The following is a 21,855-nucleotide window of genomic DNA, read 5'->3' as shown; positions in this document are numbered from 1 at the left end:
ATTAATATTCAATACAATGTTCTAAACTTACCACTTTCTAACGACTTGCAATATCGATCAAACGATCAATCAACTAAGACACCGATATACTCATATATTGATGTAACTCCAAGAGAGTCATGTGAGCTCTTGTTAAGGTAGGTGGAGGACAGGGTTGGAGCCAGGCCGCAACCTTGTTTCAGGTTCAGAGAATGCATGCTGCCTGCAAACTCGGCCTATCATGCTGTCATGAAGCGCGATGATGAAGTTGCCGAAGTGATCGGGGCAACCAAAGCGATGGAATACAGACCCCATTGCTGGTCGGGGAATCTTGTCATAGACTTTGCAAATGTCCCAGAAGATGAAGAAGTGTGGTTGCTGCTCTTCACGAGCCTTTTCCTGAAGTTGCCTTACACAAGATCATGTCGATCGTTCCTCGTGACCGCTGAAAGCTGCATTAAGATTCCAGGAGGACTTCTTCTGCAACATCCAGAAGACGATCCAGAAGAATGCTGATGAAAATCTTGCCGGCAATGCTGAGCAGGGAGATATCGGAGTAGTTGTTGCATCCCAGTCTCCTTTCTTGAAGATGGTATTGCTAGAAATAAGAGTTAAAACAACTCATAGCTACAAGGAGCTCTTATCTTAATGACTGAGAAGAGCGGCAATAGCATAAATGCGAAATCACTGTGATCTGGCTATTTAAAGAGGTAAGGTCGGGTCAGCTTTAGGTAAATCCATGGTCAAAAAGAATAGTTATGTGGAAAGGCATGATGAGAAGAGGGAAAGAATTGTTATGCAGTACTCCATATTGAGTATTCGCAGAACTTTGGATCTGCTAGCATTCATTTTCATTTTTCCTCAATATGGAGTATTTTTACCATTCGTTATGTAGCTAAATTTTAGATTGAATTACGGGAAATTAAATGATCTTGTCCTGCGTTGCCTAATTGTTTACTTTAATCTATATCTACTGACTCAAAGGGATGCCGTCTCTAGACTTTTTGAACAAGAGACCACAACTTCAACTGCTGTTCTAACTGGAATTTTGGCGACACACCTATCTGAGCTCTCAGAACGCATACCTATTATTTTGAGTAATCCTGAGAAAAACTCCCGTGCGTAAGTTTCCATATCTGTATCAATCCATAAATATACTCCTCTATTTCTAGCGATATTGGAGTCCGCCTCAATAGAATAAAAGAGTGATGCACACAGCTAGACAATAAAGATCATGCAATTACAAATTTCGTGTAAACTTTCCACTAGATGGTAACTATCTGAGAAACTCGGCAATATACAGTACCAAGTTTGAAGCAAACAACAATGATGAACTTAAAACATATATTGGGGCAGCGGAACTCAAATTAAAAATCCGCCATTACAAGCACAAACATTGGTTTGTCAGTCCCGGTAAAGAATGTGCCACACCCTTGTCGAAGATTATATGATACCTGCCTGAGATAAGCTCTCATGAATTCAAAATTACCTGGTGCATTGTAGATTGTGTGCAATCATGTAGGAACGGGAGCTTCAAGTAAAAAATGCGGTGTGATCTTTGAGCGAAAAATTGAGAATTTTGATTCAAGGCAGTAATAATTTGAACAAAAGAACTGAACACGTTGTATGCACGCAGGTAAGTATCTTTTATGCAAATAGAATCTTCCTTGAAATATCGTTCTGGTTCCGAAAAATAAATGTTGGTTTCGAAATGTGTACTTAATAGGTTTTATTGATATATATACTTTACTATATGTGGGTGCATGTTCATATGTGCGCATATGTATATATGCATATGGGTATATATATACATAAATATATAATTCTGTGTATACATGGATTTGTATGAGTGTGAATAAATGTATATATATGTGTCTGCACATGCACATGCAAAATGAACTGCCGCATACATACTCATTGTTTTACAAAAAATAATTAAAAGTATTACATTGGAATATTGCTTAAAGAGCCACGAAATTTTATAACTTCTCTGGTATGGAGTTTGATAAAATTTATAATAATACTACCACGAAAACCAGAAATCAAGTCAAAAGCGTGAGCCTGAAGTAGTCATTTTTGAAAATGTTTTCAAACAATAGAATAAGCATTTTCTTCAAAATTATATTTTCTATTTCGAAAAATATTCAGACGATGAAAGTTTCAAAAGAAAACCAGGCTTAGTTTACTGGCTGATGATCAGAAATGAGTAAATCTAAGTTCTAGAAATCGGAGCTTTTCAGTTAACACTGTAGTAATGGGAATCCGTATTGAGTTTTCTAATTTATCGCTTTAAGTGAATCAATATATATATATATATATTATATATGTATAGATATACATACATACATACATACATACATACATACATACATACATACATACATACATACATACATATATATATATATATATATAATATATATATATATATAATTAGACGACGATAATTATAACCGTTCACGGGGTTACCCATGGTTTCACGTCCATAAAACACTTGGCTCTACAGAATTTCTCCAAAACCTAACGGCCGGTATTTCGGGATATATGATTTACTGACGATATATATATATATATATATATACCCAAGCAAGCATATAAATATGAAACAAGTTTGGAAAAATATGTATGTGTGAATATGAATTGCTTGTATATTGTTTTAATAATGTTTGCGAGCTTTTCTCAACCTATGGGTTAACATTTATATCTATATTAAATTATTTATTTATCATTAATTTATTTACTCTAGACATGCATTATTTCTTTTTAACTTAAGATTTCTTTTTGACTTAAGGTTTTCTTCGATTTTATACAATATGATATTTATTCCGTTATGAATCACAAACGCCCGAAGAAATGGGGCGCTTATTATTAAAGCTACAAAAACATCACAACTATTACTCAGTTTTACGTTCCATTTCTTCGGACGTTTCCGGCATTCGCCATGATAGATCGCTAGCCACTACACATTCTTTTTTTTCTCTCCTTGTTTCTTTCTGCGTTCCTTTCTGTGGGAGAGCTTAGGCTCGAAATGTTAAAGAATTTTTCACTTCCTAAGCGTTATACTAATACATATGTTTGTTGTCTACACCACTGTCTTCGTCTTTTGTTTTTTTTTTGTGAATTCTCAATATATATATATATATATATATATATATATATATATATATGTGTGTGTGTGTGTGTGTGTGTGTGTGTGTGTGTGTGTGTGTGTGTGTAACAATAAGAAAATGGAGGGGATCAAGAGGTGGTATTCATCAACTTTTAGACATTATATTATGTCTATTTATTTTTTAAAAAACAATTATAACAATATACATACATGTGTAACATATTATGCTTTACATATATAAAAATACCAGTAATTATTAAAATATATAACGTAGGACATAGAAAGTAGAATATTCTACTTTCTATGTTCTACGTTATATATTTTAATGTAAAGCATAATATGTTGTACATGTATGTATACTGTTATAATTGTTTTTTAAAAATTAATAGACATAAAATGTCTAAAAGTTGATGAATGCCACCTCTTGATCCCCTCCATTTTCTTATTGCTGCATAAATTAAGGGTAAAACAACGTTTTAACCTCACCCATTTATTACATTCATTTGTGTAATTGCCATGCAATGAAAAACACCTGTGTATTAATAATTGGGTATTCTACCAGCAGTATATTGGATACATATTATCCCTTAGTTGGTTGAAATTATATATATATATATATATATATATATATATATATATATATATATATATATATATATTTATTACGAGGTATGAACTCGTACAAAGTTTGAATTGTTTCCAAAGGAATATTTCTCCATTCTTCAGCTAAAACGTTCTCCAGTTCCTGCACTGATGGTGGAGGATATCGCCTCCCTACTTGTTTTTCTAAAATGCACCATAAATGTTCAATAATATTAAGATCTGGGGACTGTTGTGGCCAGATAAAATGTTCAACTTCACCAGAATGTTCCTTGTGCCATTCAGTAACAGGTTTAGCTGTGTGAACTGTTGCACTATCACCATGAAAGACTGCGTTTCCCTCCGAAAACAGTTCTGAAACCACAGGATGAATTTGATCAGTTAAAATGCTCTAATAGTCTTGATTATTAATTCTGCCATGAAGGAAAACCATAATGATTTCCAAGATAAAGCCCTCTTGATTATCACAGATTCTTCTCCATGTTTAACAGTTGGAAGAAGGCAGTTTGGGTCAAATGCTTCTTTTGGCTGTCTCCACACGTATACTCGGCCGGTGGTCGGAAATAATGTCCAAGAAAAGATCATTCATCCACTGCTTTAGAGACCAATTCAGTAGGCTTTTACTCCATTCTAAACGCTTCGCAGCGTTTGTTTTTGAAAGTAGTGGTTTTCTGATTGCAGCCCACCCGTGAAATCCGGCTTTGTGTAGCTTCCGGCGAACAATTTTTGTGGAAATTCGGTTCTCGAGGTGATCATTAAGCTCTGCAGTAATTTTGGGAGCTGTACGTTTGTGATCCTCTCGAACAATTCGTTATCTGAAAGTTTTGGTTTTCTTCATGAGCTTTGTTTCGACAGGGAGGTTTTTCCCTCTTTCTCACAGGCTGTCATTACTTTCGCGACAGTACTTCTTGATACACCAAACATATCGTCTGTTTTCGTTACGCTAGTGCCTGCCATACGAGCACCGATATTTTGTCCGATAGATCTGTCATTTTAATGAATTTTAATTACTATTTTCTATCTGTCATTTTAATGAATTTTAATGACTATTTTCTGTTGATATCTGAAAAGAAACAGCAATTTTAGCAAACAGATTAAGTTAAATCAAAAAACGTAAAACTAAACAAGCTTTTGGCGGTTGTATAGATATTTCAAAATTATGATGCTATGACGTTAGGTGTTTCCAATTTTTTTGTGCAACCCCTGTACCACGAAAAAGGGAGTTTATGTGTCCACTCAGCCTTAAACTATACCTGCACACCATGGTTTCTTGGTTATTTTACTTCACCGGCACTGGATAACCCTTGGCTTAGAGATGGTAGCACTAGGTCTTGTTTGAGGGATACACCTTTAAAGTGACACACAGTCAGTGAGCTCGTAAACAGGAAAACCATTAGTTTTAAATCTCTGAGCGAAAGGTAAGTAGTAACAGTACTACAGGGCAAAATTTATTTGCTAACATAAGTTGGCAGTCCTGATTAGGACGATGTTACTACATTTTTTAAGTCCAGGAAAACATCTCTTCCAGCTGGCTACTGACGCACAACTGCGTCCTTACACCTCGAACAAGAGAGCTAATGTCCCCATTCAGCCTTAAACTATACATGCGGATCATGCTTTCTGGGTCATTTCTCTTCATCGATACATGATAAACGTTGGATTAGAGATGGCAGCACTAAGTCATGTTCAAGGTATATATATTAAAAGTGACACACAATCACTCATACCGTAAAGAGATAAACCATTAGTCTTAAATCTCTGAGCGAGAAGTTAGCAGTTAACGTACTACAGAATAAAATGTATTTCCAACGTAAGTTGGCAGTCGTGATTAGGATGATGTTACGACGTTTTTTAGCACCAGGCAAAGTGTAGAAAAGTAAGTGAAGAAAAGGAGTGTATAGAGAATAATAGTGAAAGAGAAAGTAACCCATTATCATACAGAAAAGGCTGGAAAACTTTTCGTTTTCGACGATATATAATAAAGCTATATGATATGAAAATTGCAAAAAGAAATGGTACCTATCTATCTATCTATCTATCTATCTATCTATCTATCTATCTATCTATCTATCTATCTATCTGTCTGTCTGTCTGTCTGTCTGTCTGTCTGTCTGTCTGTCTGTCTGTCTATCTATCTGTCTGTCTGTCTGTCTACCTCTCTCTCTAACACACACTCTCTCCCTATGTCTGTCTCTCAGAAAATAGCTGTGGATGTTACTGTCACTTTTCTACAGTTGAAGAGAGAGAAGTAAAATGTTTATCAGTATTTTCAGAGTAGATTGATGCATGCATCGAAAGAAAAGTAGATACATAGTTACATACACACATTGTTAAATTAAAAGCGGGAGAGAGGAGGAACACAAGAAGTGAGAGAGAGAGAGAGAAAGAGAGAGAGAGAGAGAGAGAGAGAGAGAGAGAGAGAAAGAGAGAGAGAGAGAAAGAGAGAGAGAGAGAGAGAGAGAGAGAGAGAGAGAAAGACAATGTGAGAGAAAGTAGACCCATAGATCGAAAGTTGATACGCAGATACATTGTTAAATCAAAGACAAATAGCCACAGCAAATATTGGACGTTACTTTCACCATTCATTACCACACGAGGATAAAATTAACGTAGTTCTCAAGGAGATTCAGTCTCACACAGAATATGACAAGGCTGGCCCCTTTGAATTACAGCTACAACTAATTTTGGCCAGCTGAGTGGACTGAAGCTAGATAAACATTCAAGTGGTTGGAAGAAAAAGAAAAAAAAAAGATCCTATATAGGGACAGGAAAATCTTTTTAGTCATTAGGATCATTATGAGTGTTAGTCCGGTCCAAACAGCAACATTTGTGGATCTCACGGATCTGGAGGCCAAGCCCCCAGATAGGAATTTCAACCATGTTTCGTGGTCTGCTACCACAACAGCTCCTTTATAGGATCCAGTTAGCTCAAGTGTTGGGTGTATGTCTTCTTTCTTCTATTCCCTGGCCTCTTCGATGCAGCATCAACGAGTGTCAGCATCCGACTGATCGTCATGTCAAGTTCCCCTTTTTATATCTGCTGCTAGGCTCCAGCAGGCAGCCCCAGCTAGTTGTCACGTGACACTGTCTAAATTTCCCGCTGCTAGGGTCCAGTAGGCAGCACCAGCAAGTTGTCACATGACACTGTCTAAACTTCCCGCTGCTAGGCTCCAGCAAGTAGCCCCAGCAAGTTGTCACGTCTTAGCTTTCACTACTTATACTAAACACATTTTTGCCTTACGATATGAAACATTTCATTTTCTTCTACTCTTTTTTAAAAAAATGGCACTCCATCGGTTACAATGACGAGGTTCCTGTTTATCTGATAAACAGAACAGTCTGCTCGTAAAATTAACGCGCAAGTGGCTGAGTACTCCACAGAGATGCATACCAAAACATAGTTCTCAGGGAGATTCAGCCTCACACAGAATGTGACAAGGCTGGCCTTTTTGAATTACAGCTACAACTCATTATTGCCAGCTGAGTGGCCTGCAGCAAGGTGAAGCACAGCTGAAGAACACAGCGCGTCGCCAGGAATCGTACTCATGACCTTACGATCGTGGGCTGAATACCCCTAACCACTGAGCCTCGCACCTTCACTCTCTTATACGTAGAGAAAAAGGAGTGAAGCGATAGAGAAAGGAAAGCCTCAGTCATTTAAAATGACAATTTCAATCCTTTTAGAATCTTTTTTCTTTATCTTCCAACCACTTGAAGGCTTATCTTGCTGCAGTCCACTCAGCTGGCCAAAATGAGTTGTAGCTGTAATTCAAAGGGGCCAGCCTTGTCATAATATGTGTGAGGCTGAATCTCCCTGAGAACTAGCTTCTCTACTTTTAAAAATGCAGAAGAGGGATGACATTTAGTAATGAATAGTCTTTCAGGTGTTTACGTTTTCATTCTGAGTGTTTTAGAAAGATCGACTGTTAGTTCTCTCTTCTTTCCCCCCACCCCGTACTTATTCGCCTTCTTTAATGGTTCTTCATGTCTTTTAGTTGGGGGGGGGGGGCGGAGCCCATTTTTTTTGTTATGCACGCTTAACGTTTCCTCTACAAACTACAAGCAACCCCCCCCCACTTCATTCCTTTTTTTCATACAAAAGCTAATGCAAATTTCGAACGGAGTATAGCTGTGAAAAGAGCCCAGAAAAATGGGTAATACCCCCTACAACGTGGGTGGGGGAGAAAAGTTGCCAACAGGTGGCTACACGACATTCAACTCTATATTTTAAAGAGTGTCTTCTTCTATAGCCTCAGGCAGACCAAAGCCTCGTTTCTGGATTTCATAAACGGAAACTGAAAGAAGCCCGTCATATATATATATGTATGTATATATATATATATATATATATATATATATATATATATATATATATATATATATATATATATATGTATATATATATATACATGTGTGTGTGTGTGTGTGTGTGTGTGTGGCTGTGCTTGTCACCTTACCACCATCGCTTGACAACCGATGTTGGTGTGTTTGCGTCCGTAACTTAGCTGTTCAGCAGAAGGACTGATAGAAGAAGCATCGGGCTTACAGAGAATAAGTCCAGGGGTCGAATTCTTTGACTAAAGCATGGCTACAGTCAAATGACTGAAACAAGTAAAAGAATAAAAGAATATCAGAAGAATGATACGATGTATTTTAAGGCTAAATAGTAATTATCTTTACGTTTGCATAACTGAGATATTTTGGTTGGATTATATAGTTATCGGTTCTACACTTTTTACTATATTCTGAAAGTATAAAGATATAGAAACATTTCTCATAACACTAGCACACAATTTACAGATGCTTACATTTTTTATTGTAAAATTTATTTGCCAACATAATATGGCTGTCCTGTAAGGGACGTTGTTACTGTTTATTAGCCCCAAGTAACATCGTTTCCAGCTGACTATACGACACATTATCTGTGTCCTGATATTTTCGAACCGAGAATTCAGCATCCCCGCTTCAGCACAAAACAACATCTGTGGACTAGTTCCAGGTTTATTGCTCTTCATCAACACAGAGTAGCTGCTTGACTAGGTGGCGTTGCTGAATTCACGGTTCGAACATATAGATTTCAACGTGACACACAGTCACTGACCTATAAATAGAAATAGTATTATTTCTAAATCTGTCAGAGAGAGACATACAGTTTTACTTTAAAGAAATGTTACTGTATGTCTCTCTTTGAGAAATTTAGAAATAATACTATTTCTATTTACATTTTTTATGCTTTTCGTGAAGTTTTCACGGGTCCAGCTAGTTAATTAATAATTAAAGGTGCTACAAGTGGCACCAGCATGCTAAAAATAGCAACCAAAAGACGAATACAACCACAAATTTTCACTGATACACAGTAATTAGTTTCTATGACCCTTGGGTCAGTAAGACTCGTTGAGGATAACTAAGTGACATTTTCACTAAGTTTGATATGATACGGGTATGTCTGGCTTTTCAATTTACGATTCTTTTCATTATTGGTACGAGGGCTTAGAATTTCTGCTCATTGCCTCGACATCAATTAATGCGTATCAGTGAAAAGTTGTGGTTGTAGTCGTCTTCTGGTTGCTATTTTTAGCGTGCTAGTGCAACATATAGCACTCTTGATTATCAATTAATAACTTTTTATCTTCTGGTATTACCTTGATGGTTATTTACGCATGCTAAACCACTTGATATATATGTTTGTGTGTGGAGAGAGAGAGAGAGAGAGAGAGAGAGAGAGAGAGAGAGAGAGAGAGATAGAGAGAGAGAGAGAGAGAGAGAGAGAGAGATTTGTATGTTTTGTTTTATATAGTTATTCTCATGCATATTGTTGCTTATCTAGACATGCTCATACATACTTAAATGATAAACTTCTGGAAAGTTTTGCAAATTTTTTTCAGTTCCAGTGATGACTTGGATCTGTAGTCTTGGAACCAGTTTTCTTATTTCTGGTTTTGAGAACCCTAATTTCTCAAGATTGGTATTTTGGCATGTATGTATGTACGTAATAATATAAATAATATATGAATATATGCATATATACATACATATATGTACATACCTAGATATACATGTATATATACATGCATATATGAGTACAGGACATCAAAAACACGTTAAATACAATGAGAAACGAAAACATAGAAAACGAACTGTTCTTCGAACAACGAAAAAAACAAACGAAGAAACGAGACATGCAACATAAAGAATATACCCCTTCATCAGTTGTCCCTGTTTCATCTACTCCGCGTTTCGAAGGTAAGGAAGTACGAGACTTCGTTGAAACAGCAAAGCAAATTCTCGCAAAGCAAATTAAATAAAATTTGGGACTTTTTGCGAAGGCTGAAAGTGTTAACAAGAACAGGACAGTGAGAACAAGACAGTAAAAACAAACGGTGAGGGCTGTTGAGCCAAGACAACAGAAAAATTATTATGAACGCTAGGAGGACGAGCCATAAGAGGAGACAGGCAAAGACATGTCTTTTCTTTAGGAAGGAAATGGACAGAAAGATAGATCCTCTTTCGTCATGTGTCAGCAACAAGAGAGCCAAGGAGGAAGAGTGAAAGAGAGAGGGAATGGTGAAGGCGAGAGGAGATGAATAGGGGAAGGGTGGGAGAGAAAAACAGAAAGGATGAAGAACAAGGGAAGGAGAGAGATAGACAGAGAAGAGATAGTGGAGATAAAAGAAGAGTGCGCATCGTAATTATTAAGATAATAGTTACTTGGAAAAGGATGCGTTGCGTTCGATCATATAATAATATAAATAATATATAAATATATGCATATATACATACATATCTGTACATACCTACATATACAAGTATATATACATGCATATATGGGTACAGGACATCAAAAAAACGTTAAACACAATGAGAAACGAAAACATAAAAACGAAAGCATAGAAAACGAACTTTTTTCGAGCAACGAAAGAAAAAAAAAACAAGCAGAGAAACGAAACACGCAACATAAAGAATATACCCCTTCATCAGTTGTCCCTGTTTCATCTTCTCCGCGTTTCGAAGGTAAGGACAATACGCGACTTCGTTGAAACAGTTCTTCCCGCAAAGCAGGTGTGTATGTATGTATGTATGTATGTATGTATGTATGTATTCATGTATGCATGTATGTATGTATGTATGTATGTATGTATGTATGCAGGCAGGCATGCGTGTGTGTGTATGTTTGTGTATGTGTGTGTGTGTGTGTGTGTATGCATGTTCTCTTCTGATGTTAGTTATTTAAATTCTTCTCTGAGAAAGGAGCTGGTTTCTAACAAAGATACAAAGCTCCATCGCTACAATGTAGATAACGAAAACAAGGTCACATTTTGAACTTGAGAAAAGTCTTGCATATTTTTACTGTCCCACCTACAGATTGTATTTTTAATGTGCGAGATAGTTGGTTGATTTCTTTTTTCTGAAAACCATACCTTCGGCATTTACTTACAAAACCATATGTACCAATTGGTATAAATGTGAATTCATAATCTTGATATATTAGGTCGTCAAGTATGAAATTTGTAGTAAGGTAAACTTTGACAGCTGTTCATTTTGCGACATTATTATATTTTGACAATCTTTATGTTTTGTTAGAAAGCTGACACATCTATTTCTTTATTCTAACTCATTTTGCGCTTTATAAAGTATTTATAAATCGTTTTTTTTTTTTGCTGTGTTTGTTTAGAGAGGGATAAGTCGGAAATATGAGTTCTTTTTTGAAATACAGCATCACAGAAAGTTCGGAATATTAATGGAGTATTTCATTCTAATGCTATTACGCAGCAGACTGTATCAAATTGTTTTGCAAAATTTCGTTCGGGTAATTTTGACCTCATAAAGGTAGATAATAACGGGTAACTTTGACCAGAAATAAAGGTAAAGTAAGATCCATCTCAAAGTGCCAGTGGATTGTCGTTGTTGTTTTGTGTTACCGAGCAAACAATACTGACTCACCTAGTTCAAATCGGTAAAGTGAATAAGTTGGATAACTGAGTTCTACATGAACTCAATGAAAATCATAAACACCAATGTTTGGAAACCTGCATTATGCTACTTTCTCGTCACAAAAATGATGCATTTTTGAATCGAATTGTAACATGTGATGAGAAATGGATCCGATACAACCGTAAACGTTCAGCACAATGGTTGGACAAAGACGAGCCACCAAAACACTGTCCAAAAAGCAAAATTCATCAAAAGAAGCTGATGGTGTGTGTTTGGTGGTCTGGCGCAGGTGTGATCTATTATGATTTCATTAAACCTGACTCATCAATCATGGCCGAAGTATATTGCAGCCAACTGGGCCAAATGATGCAGAAACTTACAAAAAAAAAAAGCCTAAATATTGCAAGACAACGCCATACCACACATCGCAAAAATGACATTGGAGAAACTACAGGAGTTGGAGTTGGAAGTTCTCCATCATCCACCATCCTCACATGATCTTGCCCCCACTAGCTACCACTTCTTCCAGAATTTGGATGACTTTTTGATAGGAAACAAATTTAAATTCCGACGGTGTTGTAAAACAGGCCTTCAAAGATTTTATTGACTCTAGATTGCTAGGCTTTTACAGTTCCGGGCTGGACAAGCTACTGCTTAAATGGCAAAAATGTATTGACAATATGGGTGCATATTATGATGAATAAAACTATTCCTTGTATTTATAAAACATTAGCAAACTTCTTTTTCGTTTCTACAAATTTCATAAATTTAAGAAGCTGGAGGTTTCGAAGCAATCATCAGTAGTTATTCTCTTTCCATTTGATTTCCAAATGGATATTCACATCAACAGGGCAGCTGACCTCGATGATGGAAATGCTTTTCTTGGCAGTCCTAAATAAGAATATCTAACCTGTTATGCTTATACTTGACATTGCTTTGATGGGAATGTTCCATTAGTATTTCTTGTGCTCATGTTTCTGTATCAATACAAGAAAGATTATCTATATTTATTTCACGACAGTCGTTTTCCCGAATGGCATGTACACACACACACATGCGCGCACACACACATGCGCACACACACATGCGCACACACACATGCGAACACACACATGCGAACACACACATGCGCACACACACGCACACACGCAGGCACGCACGCACGCACGCACGCACGCACGCACGCACGCACACACACACACACACACACACACACACACACACACACACACACACACACACACACGAAAAATTTAAAACAGTTTGATAAGATTCTGTGCGACTTAAAGTTTTGCAGGCTTTAGATTGCCGAATGGAGAGATATATGGTTCCTAGATGATAGACTGCTATTGGTCAAGGCGGGTCACATGATGTTGGCGAAGAATATTGTCAAAGAACATTAATTCCTTTGCGACAACAGCTCCATTAAAAAGATGAATTTCTTTGACCCCGTAGCTGAACCGAAAGGTGGCGGTGTCTCAGTGTCTGGATATAGCAAAAGTAAGGCCGGTGAGAGCTTGAGTTTGAGTGTGTGTATGTGTGTGTACACGCACATATACATGTATATTCGTGATGTATAAATGCGTGATGTGGGTATGTTATTGGTTGTATGGGTGGGCGTTTGTGTGTGTATGCATGTGTTTGTGAGTGCATGTGCGTTAGTGCCTACTACATACACGTGCACGCATGAACGGATTTAGGGCGCAAGCAAGGGTGCGCGCGTGTGTGTAAGTACATATGGCTTTGTTATTTATGTTTGCAGGTGTGCTAACATAGCAGATGTGGTATTTATGTGTGCGGGCGTTATGCATGTTAGTGTGCATGCGTGTACGTATGTGTGTGGGTGTGTAGGTGAGTGCGTGTGTGTGTATGTGCGTGTGTGCACGCGCGCTTGTGTGCGTGTATGTGCATTCATGTGGGTGTGTGCCTGTGTACGCCCGGAAGAGGATATACTGGTGCGTTTGCGTGCGTATTCATATATATGCTTCTGTTATTTATGTATACGGGTGTGCTAGATGTATGTTGGTATGGGAGACGTGAAGTTTATATATATATATGTATACAGGTGTGATGCATACTAATATATTTAGGTGAACGTATGTGTGTGCGTGTGCAGGTGAGATTGTGTCTGAGTGTGTGCGTATGCGTATTCGTGTGCATATACGCACGTGTTTGCGTGTGCGTGTGTATGTGTGTGTGTGCTTAGGTGGGAGTGGGTGGGCAGGGTATGTGTGTGTGTGTGTGTGTGTGTGCAAGAGTGTGAACATAGATGCTTGTGTATGTGTTGATATGTGTTTATGTGCGCGTGCCCAGAATGTGTAGACGAAATTAGGGGGTGCATAAAGCTGTGGGGTCAGTCTGCTCAGGCATTGGTGGATGTTGTTGGTAACCCTGTCTGTGACTGTGAAGCAGCCGGTGCAGGGGAGCAGCCGGTGTCAAGGTGGTATGTTCGGATTGTCAACAGCTAGTGGTTTGAAAGGCCTCTCCGAAAAGATACAAAAGATATTCGGCCCATATGACATCAGGACAATATTCAAGAGTAATACAACACTTTTAAGCTAGTTATATATAAAAATGATACATAAATGTAAATCTAGACAATCAATTATTAAAAGTTTTGAGGTGAACATCAGCATAATTTTGCTGCTGATCTTAAACGTTTTCACTTTTTAAGTTTTGCTTTAAGCACACAAAGCTGCAACTAAATGTAAATACATTTAGTTGCAGTAATGGTGTATTTTTAAATTAAAATTTTTAATTTTGCTAGTTGCTTTGGTAATGCATTCAATTACATATGGGAAATTACATTTACGTGTAATATTAACGCAAAACTCTTACTAAGGATTAAGCATTGTCTTGCCAGATGCAGGTGCATGAATAGGTGACATTATGTGTTACTGAAGAGTGTAGGACTAACCCTAGTGACGTCAGAGATGATTTAAAAGAAAGCTAGCAACAAAGTTAGCAGCCTGTTACATCTGAAATTATATGAAAACCTCTTTCAAACTTGCATCAACGCTCACCTGTTGAAAGTAATTATGACCGAAATAGCGAAAGTATCGCGAAAGGAAAGTGTTTGACTTGTAGAAAGAGTTTGAAATGTTCCGAAAGAGACTTCTCTTTATAAAGACTTTTTGCCTTGCTTCACACTGAGCCCTCAGGAATATGAAATATAAGATCTGAAACGTACATATATACGCACATTGCATCTTAAACAACACTAACAATGACATGTTTTACTTGCTGGGTGTTAAATTTCGAGCAGGGCGCAAAACCATTGCAGGTACTCCTAAACTGGAGAAACTGGTGCTATTAATGTTACTCTTGAACCGTAGGAAATGAATAAATCAAGACCCGTGGGAAAAATATGAGCGAGGAGGTTGAACATTCTAGAAAAGAAAGATTAAGTACATAGGTTAATACGAAGCTAGAGAGAAGGCCTTGGATAAAATAAGAGCGATGAGAGGAAGAGAGATGAGTGGGTACATGCATATGAGTTTGAGACTAGAGTATGTAAGTGGTGATGGTGGGGCATTCCTGCATGTTGTCGTGGATGTCAGTACGTGCAGCGACAGAATAGTCTCAGATGTAGGAGTAATATATATTTGTGAGCCACACCTGAACTATGTAAAGTGTCAATAATTACTGAAGATTGAAATAATTTTTCTGGGCCCGAATAGAAGGACGTTGAGAGCGGTCTTATCTATACTAAGGAAGTGTTTTCGCTAAGAGAGACCCTCGGTGATAGCGAGGGCTTGTATTTCGAACGATAGACGCCTTTGGGAATATTCACACAAGAGAAGATAATTGCCCAATTATGATATTTAAAAAAATGTCAAGCTTCAAAGTCTGATAATTGTGCAGTGAATATGAGTAAACAACTCTGAACGATGGCATATATATATACATACATGTATGTAACTATACGCATAAACTTATACGTGCACTCTCCCACACAAACATATGTAAACATATATACAGAACCATATGCATATATATAACTGCACGTATGAACCTATATGCTCACACTTCCACACAGACATACATAAACATATGCACTGATATTGTTTTGCCCTTTAGTGTATTGGGCTAGCTGTTCCATAGTATCTATTACGATAGCTATCAGTTTTACAATTTTTACAATTTTTATGTTCGCATTTATCACAGTTCTTGGAAAAATTGCTAAACGCTAAAACAATTGAATTTTGTCCTGATTAATTTAAAGTGCACTTGTAACAACGTTTCCTCTCACATTACTACAACCATAAACTAATTTATATATGTGTGTGTGCGTGTGTGTGTGTGTGTGTGTGTATGTGTGTATGAATATATATATGTATGTATGTATATACTTAGCTATGCAAGTAAGAATATAAGAATGTGCATGTTTCTACAAATCTATGCACGTATACTTTTTTTTTATCTATGAATCTCCTTTGACAACGTGCAGACATACATTAACAAGCGTGTGTGTGTGTGTGTGTGTGTGTGTGTGTGTGTGTGTGTGTGCGCGTGTGTGTGTATGTGTGCGCGCGTGCGTGCGTGTTTGTGTGTGTGTATTTGCATTTAAGACGCTGGGAATTTAAAACTTATCTTGATTAAAGTTACTTAGAACTGCTGCGGGAATGAAATAACGAAATAACAATGAATCACTGAGATAAACACTTAAAACATGCACATGCGCATTCACATACATGTACCCCAAAATATATACGCATACATACATGTATCTATATGTGTATGTATCCACACACCCATACACACACACACACACATACACACACACACACGCATATTTATATACTGTACCTATATATATATATGTGTGTGTGTGTGTGTGTATACTGTATATATACTCTTTTACTTGTTTCAGTCATTTGACTGCGGCCATGCTGTTGCACCGCCTTTAGTCGAGAAAATCGACCCCAGGACTTATTCTTTGTAAGCCTAGTACTTATTCTATCGGTCTCTTTTTGCCGAACCGCTAAGTTACGGGGACGTAAACACACCAGCATCGGTTCTCAAGCGATAGTGGGGGGGGGGGACAAACATAGACAGACAAACACACATACATATATATATATACATATATACGACAGGCTTCTTTCAGTTTCCGTCTACCGAATCCACTCACAAGGCTTTGGTCGGCCCGAGGCTATAGTAGAAGACACTTGCCCAAGGTTCCACGCAGTGGGACTGAACCCGGAACCATGTGGTTGGTAAGCAAGCTACTTACCACACAGCCACTCCTGCGCCTATATATATATATATATATATATATATATATATATATATATATATATATATACTCTCTCTCACTCTCTCTCTCTCTCTCTCTCTCTCTCTCTCTCTCTTTATATATATATATATATATATATATATATATATATATCTGGAACCTGTATACACAAGTCAACTACCTATAAGAAATACGATTCGATTAGTGGATAAGTCGAAGTGATTTAGTCTTTCTACGACAGCAGCAGCACCACCATCTCCTCCCCATCTCCCGCCTCCACCCTGCTACATACTACTACTACTACTACTACTACTACTACTACTACTACTACTACTACTACTGCTGCTGCTGCTGCTGCTACTGCTGCTGCTACTGCTGCTGCTGCTGGTACACCTACTAGCAAGAGGACCATGGCAGCCAAGAAATGGCTGAGAAAAGGATGAGAAATTGGATTAGAATGAACCGAATATGTTTGCGAATATAACAACAATAGGGAATTCAGAAATCATTTCAAATGAAACAGATTCATATCTTCACTTTTGTGCGTGAAAAAAGTGAGAAAAGATGACAAGGATAGTAAAACTACATATATAATATACAAGAAAGAACAACAGAGAGAACAATATATCGAACAGAACTAAGGATTCTAGCTGGAAATCTTCATTAGCTATGTTGTATGCCCTAGATTGGTTAGAAGGGCTTTTTCGAGAAGTTAAACTTATACTCAACAATTGTTAGTTGTCTATATTTCAATTCTATCTTTTTCTCAAAGCAGTTAAGGTTTGTTTATGTTCTCAAAAATATTTTTCACTACACCAACCTGTAGCTTTCTGAATTTGTGTAGATTTATTTTTTTAATTGCACGATATTTAGTTTTAAACTGATTGTTTTTCTGTCGTATTTCTTGCACACTATTGTGTTTCATGCCATACAGAAACACAATAGCTTACTAAAAATGTTGAAGTAAATTCTTTTCAGGCTCCTAAATCATCCAACTTTATAACAGCTTACAAAATCTACAAAAACTACGGAAGGCTGATCCGACACACATAATATGAAGCAAAACTGGGTTTAGAATCCCCTCAACGATAACCCATCCCTACAATCATACAAGAGTAAAGACAAAATAAGTCCAACTAGCCGACCAACACACACATACACACACATTCACACACACACAGACACACACACAGACCCCACCCCCACACGCACATGTTCGGTTGCCGGCAAACAAAAAAGACAGGGAAGCAAAGTAAACATACAAAAAACGTCATCGACTCACATACTTGTTGCTATTGAGATTTAACAACAGAAAAAAGTCAGTTGAAAACAAAAACTAAGCATTTAAAACGTTAAAATGTATATATCCAAAGAGGAAGCTGCAGATTGAAGTATCGAAAAATAATTTTGAAGGCATAAACATATATCAATTGCTTTGCAGAGAGAAGTGAAATATAGGTACGCAACAAATGGTGTGTGTGTTTATTAATTTTGATTCTTCCTGAATACAACAATATTGGTCTCAACACTCGTTTCAGATAAAAAAATAAAACCTTGTGAATGGAATACAAAATTGAAAACACAGTAAAAGTTTTATAAGCGATTAAAAAGATTGAAACAAATTTCTATTACAAAATAATTTACAACCTTGTATTACAAATCATTTAAGGAAAGATTTTATTTCATCGTATGTTTCAAAACTGGACTTCAGTACCCCTGTAGTGAAACTACCTCCCGCCATTAGATACAAACTACTATCGCCATTACATACAATCTTCTCATTTAAATATAAATAATGCGAGCGTAGTAGAGAACCCATTCCTTGTCATCACGTGACTGATCATTATTCGAATCGGCAACTTCTTCGAACCGTTCCCGCCAGAACGCAAACTGACCAATCACAGCCCTTAATAAAGGTCACGTGATAGTGTTTTCCTACTACCATCTGGTGAGCCAATAGTTTGTTATAAATAGCTTTAACTCGGCGGCCAAATTTGTCTCGGTCCAGTTTCTCTTTGAGAACTGTTCCGTGTACCACACGACAGCAGCAGTTCCAGCGACCACTTCAACAGCTTCGTCCAGCCAACAATGACCACCGCCGTCGCCACATCAGCAACAAGAGTCTACGACTACTAACCAGCAACATCGTCATGACCAACACGATTACTACCAAGCAGCCTCTACACCACCAGCGTCTACACGACTTTCTATGTACACCAAACTACCGCGGCACATCTCTCTCTTCGATTCTGTTAGGTGACTTAGCTTCACCACGATAATAAACAGACAAGATTCTCAGCCAGCGACGAACATCTGTATAACAAGAATCACGGCCCGGCATCGATGCCACGACATCACAACTAGTGATCAGCTCTGCCACACTCAGCCTCTCCTCACTTTCACATACAGAACTTTTCCTATAGTGTACTAAAGAACTGGTATAATTGTTCACGTGTTATTGACTCTTTCTCTGCTGTAATATTTCACATACACACACATGTATCACTCACATACATACTTTTCTTTGTACGACGGCCTGTCTTTGATTGTGTTCTTATATGTCGCATTCACACTCACACACAGACATACATCTTTAACGCTACAATAAATATCTCTGTTATTCATCTAATACGGCTGTGGTCTTTCATTACTGGCCATCTATGTTATCGTCGCATAACATATCATGTATATCATATTTGATGTATTATTGTGTGTTCGACCGTGTGACACGTTTAAATAAAAGGAGTCCTCTGTTTTTCCATTCGTCATCATTTCTCCTTTTTGAGTTCGCACGGTTGCTCCTTACACCCCATTGGGGTGCAGCAGTGACAATAGTTGTTCAGTATGGATGGTAGCGGGATATATGCTCTCGTATGTATCGGACTACTTACCCTACAGAAGACTCTCTCGCTGAAGTGAGCCTGTAGCCTAATCGCTAGAGGTTGGACGCTAGCTAATCTAAAAAGATGACCATGTTCTGCCCACCAAGTCAGCGGTGTGGCTTCATTTGAGAGCTACAACATTGCAAGAAAATTGGCCTCATTTCCTGAAAGTTAATCGGACCGCTCCATGGTGGAGAAACGAAATCCGAGCAACCAGAAGCTGCTAAGAATCTCAGGCATCCATAGGCCACCAAGGTATCGAATAACAACTGTTGCTATATGTACGTATAACTTTAGGTCTTTACCAAGGAGAACCAGAATGGCTCATCAAAGGAAGGAGAAAAAAAAGATAAATGTGATGTGCTATGACTGCGAAACAAGTCGAAGGAAAGAAATAAATGGAATGGCGTGAAACTAGCAAAAGCATAAAGTATGAAAGCAATAAGTGGTATAGGGTTCGTGGTAAGCAAAGACTGGGCATCGAAAATCATTTCCTGCCAATTGGTTTCTTCACTCATCGGAATGCTAGCCGTCTGCCATCTCGAAAATCATCCAGACTTGTATTTCTACAAATGCTTGCGATGACGATGATGTGGAAGAATCTACCAAGAGTTAGAGAAATCTCTAGCTTACAAAACCAGATACCATAGCGATGGGAGATTTCAACGCAAATATTAGAAGGAGACGGGAGGAGGAGAAATACGTTGGAAAGTTTGGATCGAGGGATAGAAAAAAAAAGGAGAATGTTTGGCTACCTTGGCAAAGTCCAAAAAGTTTTACGTTGTGAACAGGCCTATTCTGGAAGCATCCAGGAGATGGACCTCGATAACTCCAAGCGCGCAGTACAAAAAGAAATTGACAACATTCTTGTCGACAAATGGCATATACTGCAGGGCATCACGATAATAGAGATAATTGCTTGCTATAGGCAAAAATTGCGATCAACGAAATAACAGAGAAGGCTCTGCAGATCTCAATGAAGGATCAGCGCGTCGAGTCAGCTTGAAGAGGTTGATGAAAACTACAATTTACTAATCAAGAAAATTAAGCTGCATGTAGAAGGCAACAGGAACCCGACAGAAGAATCTCAGGTAAGACGAATAAAATTCTTGAGAAACGGAACACTATAAAGAAGAACTTAATAGATCATCTCGAATATTCCGTTCTCTACAAAACGGTCAGGCAACAGCTGGAAAATGACTTCGAGAATTACAGATTGAAGAACCTGATGCAGGTTGCAAAAAAAAACCTTTCTATATGTGTTGCAGAGAGCTGACACTCTATTGGTCAGAGATTACTGTGCTTAGAACAAGGACAAGCTCACGGTTACAGACAAAGGGGATATAGAAGAGGCATGCAAAACCTACACCAACCTTTGTAAATCATCAGTAAAGCTCGATCCTCTACCGTCATAAATGTTGGATGACAAAAGTAGACAAAGCTCTAGGAAAAGATGGCATAAAGTGCGGAGCTGAAGAGATATGCAAATTCCTTTTTCTACGCTTCAAAAGCTGCTTGAAGAAGGGTAAAATATGTTGTGGAAATCATTTGAATATCATTTTACTTTGAGAAACTATCTCACCATATGCCTCATGCCTCACCTTTATAAGCTGTTTACAAGGGTCATAGTGATCAGACTATCGAAACATTTTGATGACCAGCAAATGGGGGAACAAGCATACGATGAATCGTGTATTCACTCTAACAACTCATAGAACGAGTGAAAGAATATAAGTTGCCTATATGTATAGTTTTCGTTGATTATGAGAAGCCTTCTAGATAAATGCAAGGTACCAGTTGCTCAGGGATATAAACACTGGATACCGGGTGTCAAACAAGGAAACACTGTTTCACCAATCCTTTTCCGCATGTCTAGAAATGGTCATTAGAGATATTGACTGGACAGGTGGAGTAAACATCAACGATAAGCTGCTAACACATCGTTTCGAAGATGACATCGTACTCCTCGGTGACAGAGCTCAACACTCATGCTCAGCAGTAGGCATTGAAAGGAACCACATGAAACAAAATAGATAAGGTCCGAAAAGGCAGCACAAGACCAAAGAGTAGTGTGAAACAATGAAAGAGAGGAGGCAGAGGAGTACGTCTGCTTA

This window comes from Octopus bimaculoides, chromosome 12 (assembly GCF_046866305.1).
Source record: "Octopus bimaculoides isolate indiv1 chromosome 12, ASM4686630v1, whole genome shotgun sequence".
Lineage (NCBI taxonomy): Eukaryota > Metazoa > Mollusca > Cephalopoda > Octopoda > Octopodidae > Octopus > Octopus bimaculoides.
The sequence above is the reverse complement of the archived record's forward strand: the minus strand, read 5'-3'. Positions refer to the sequence as shown.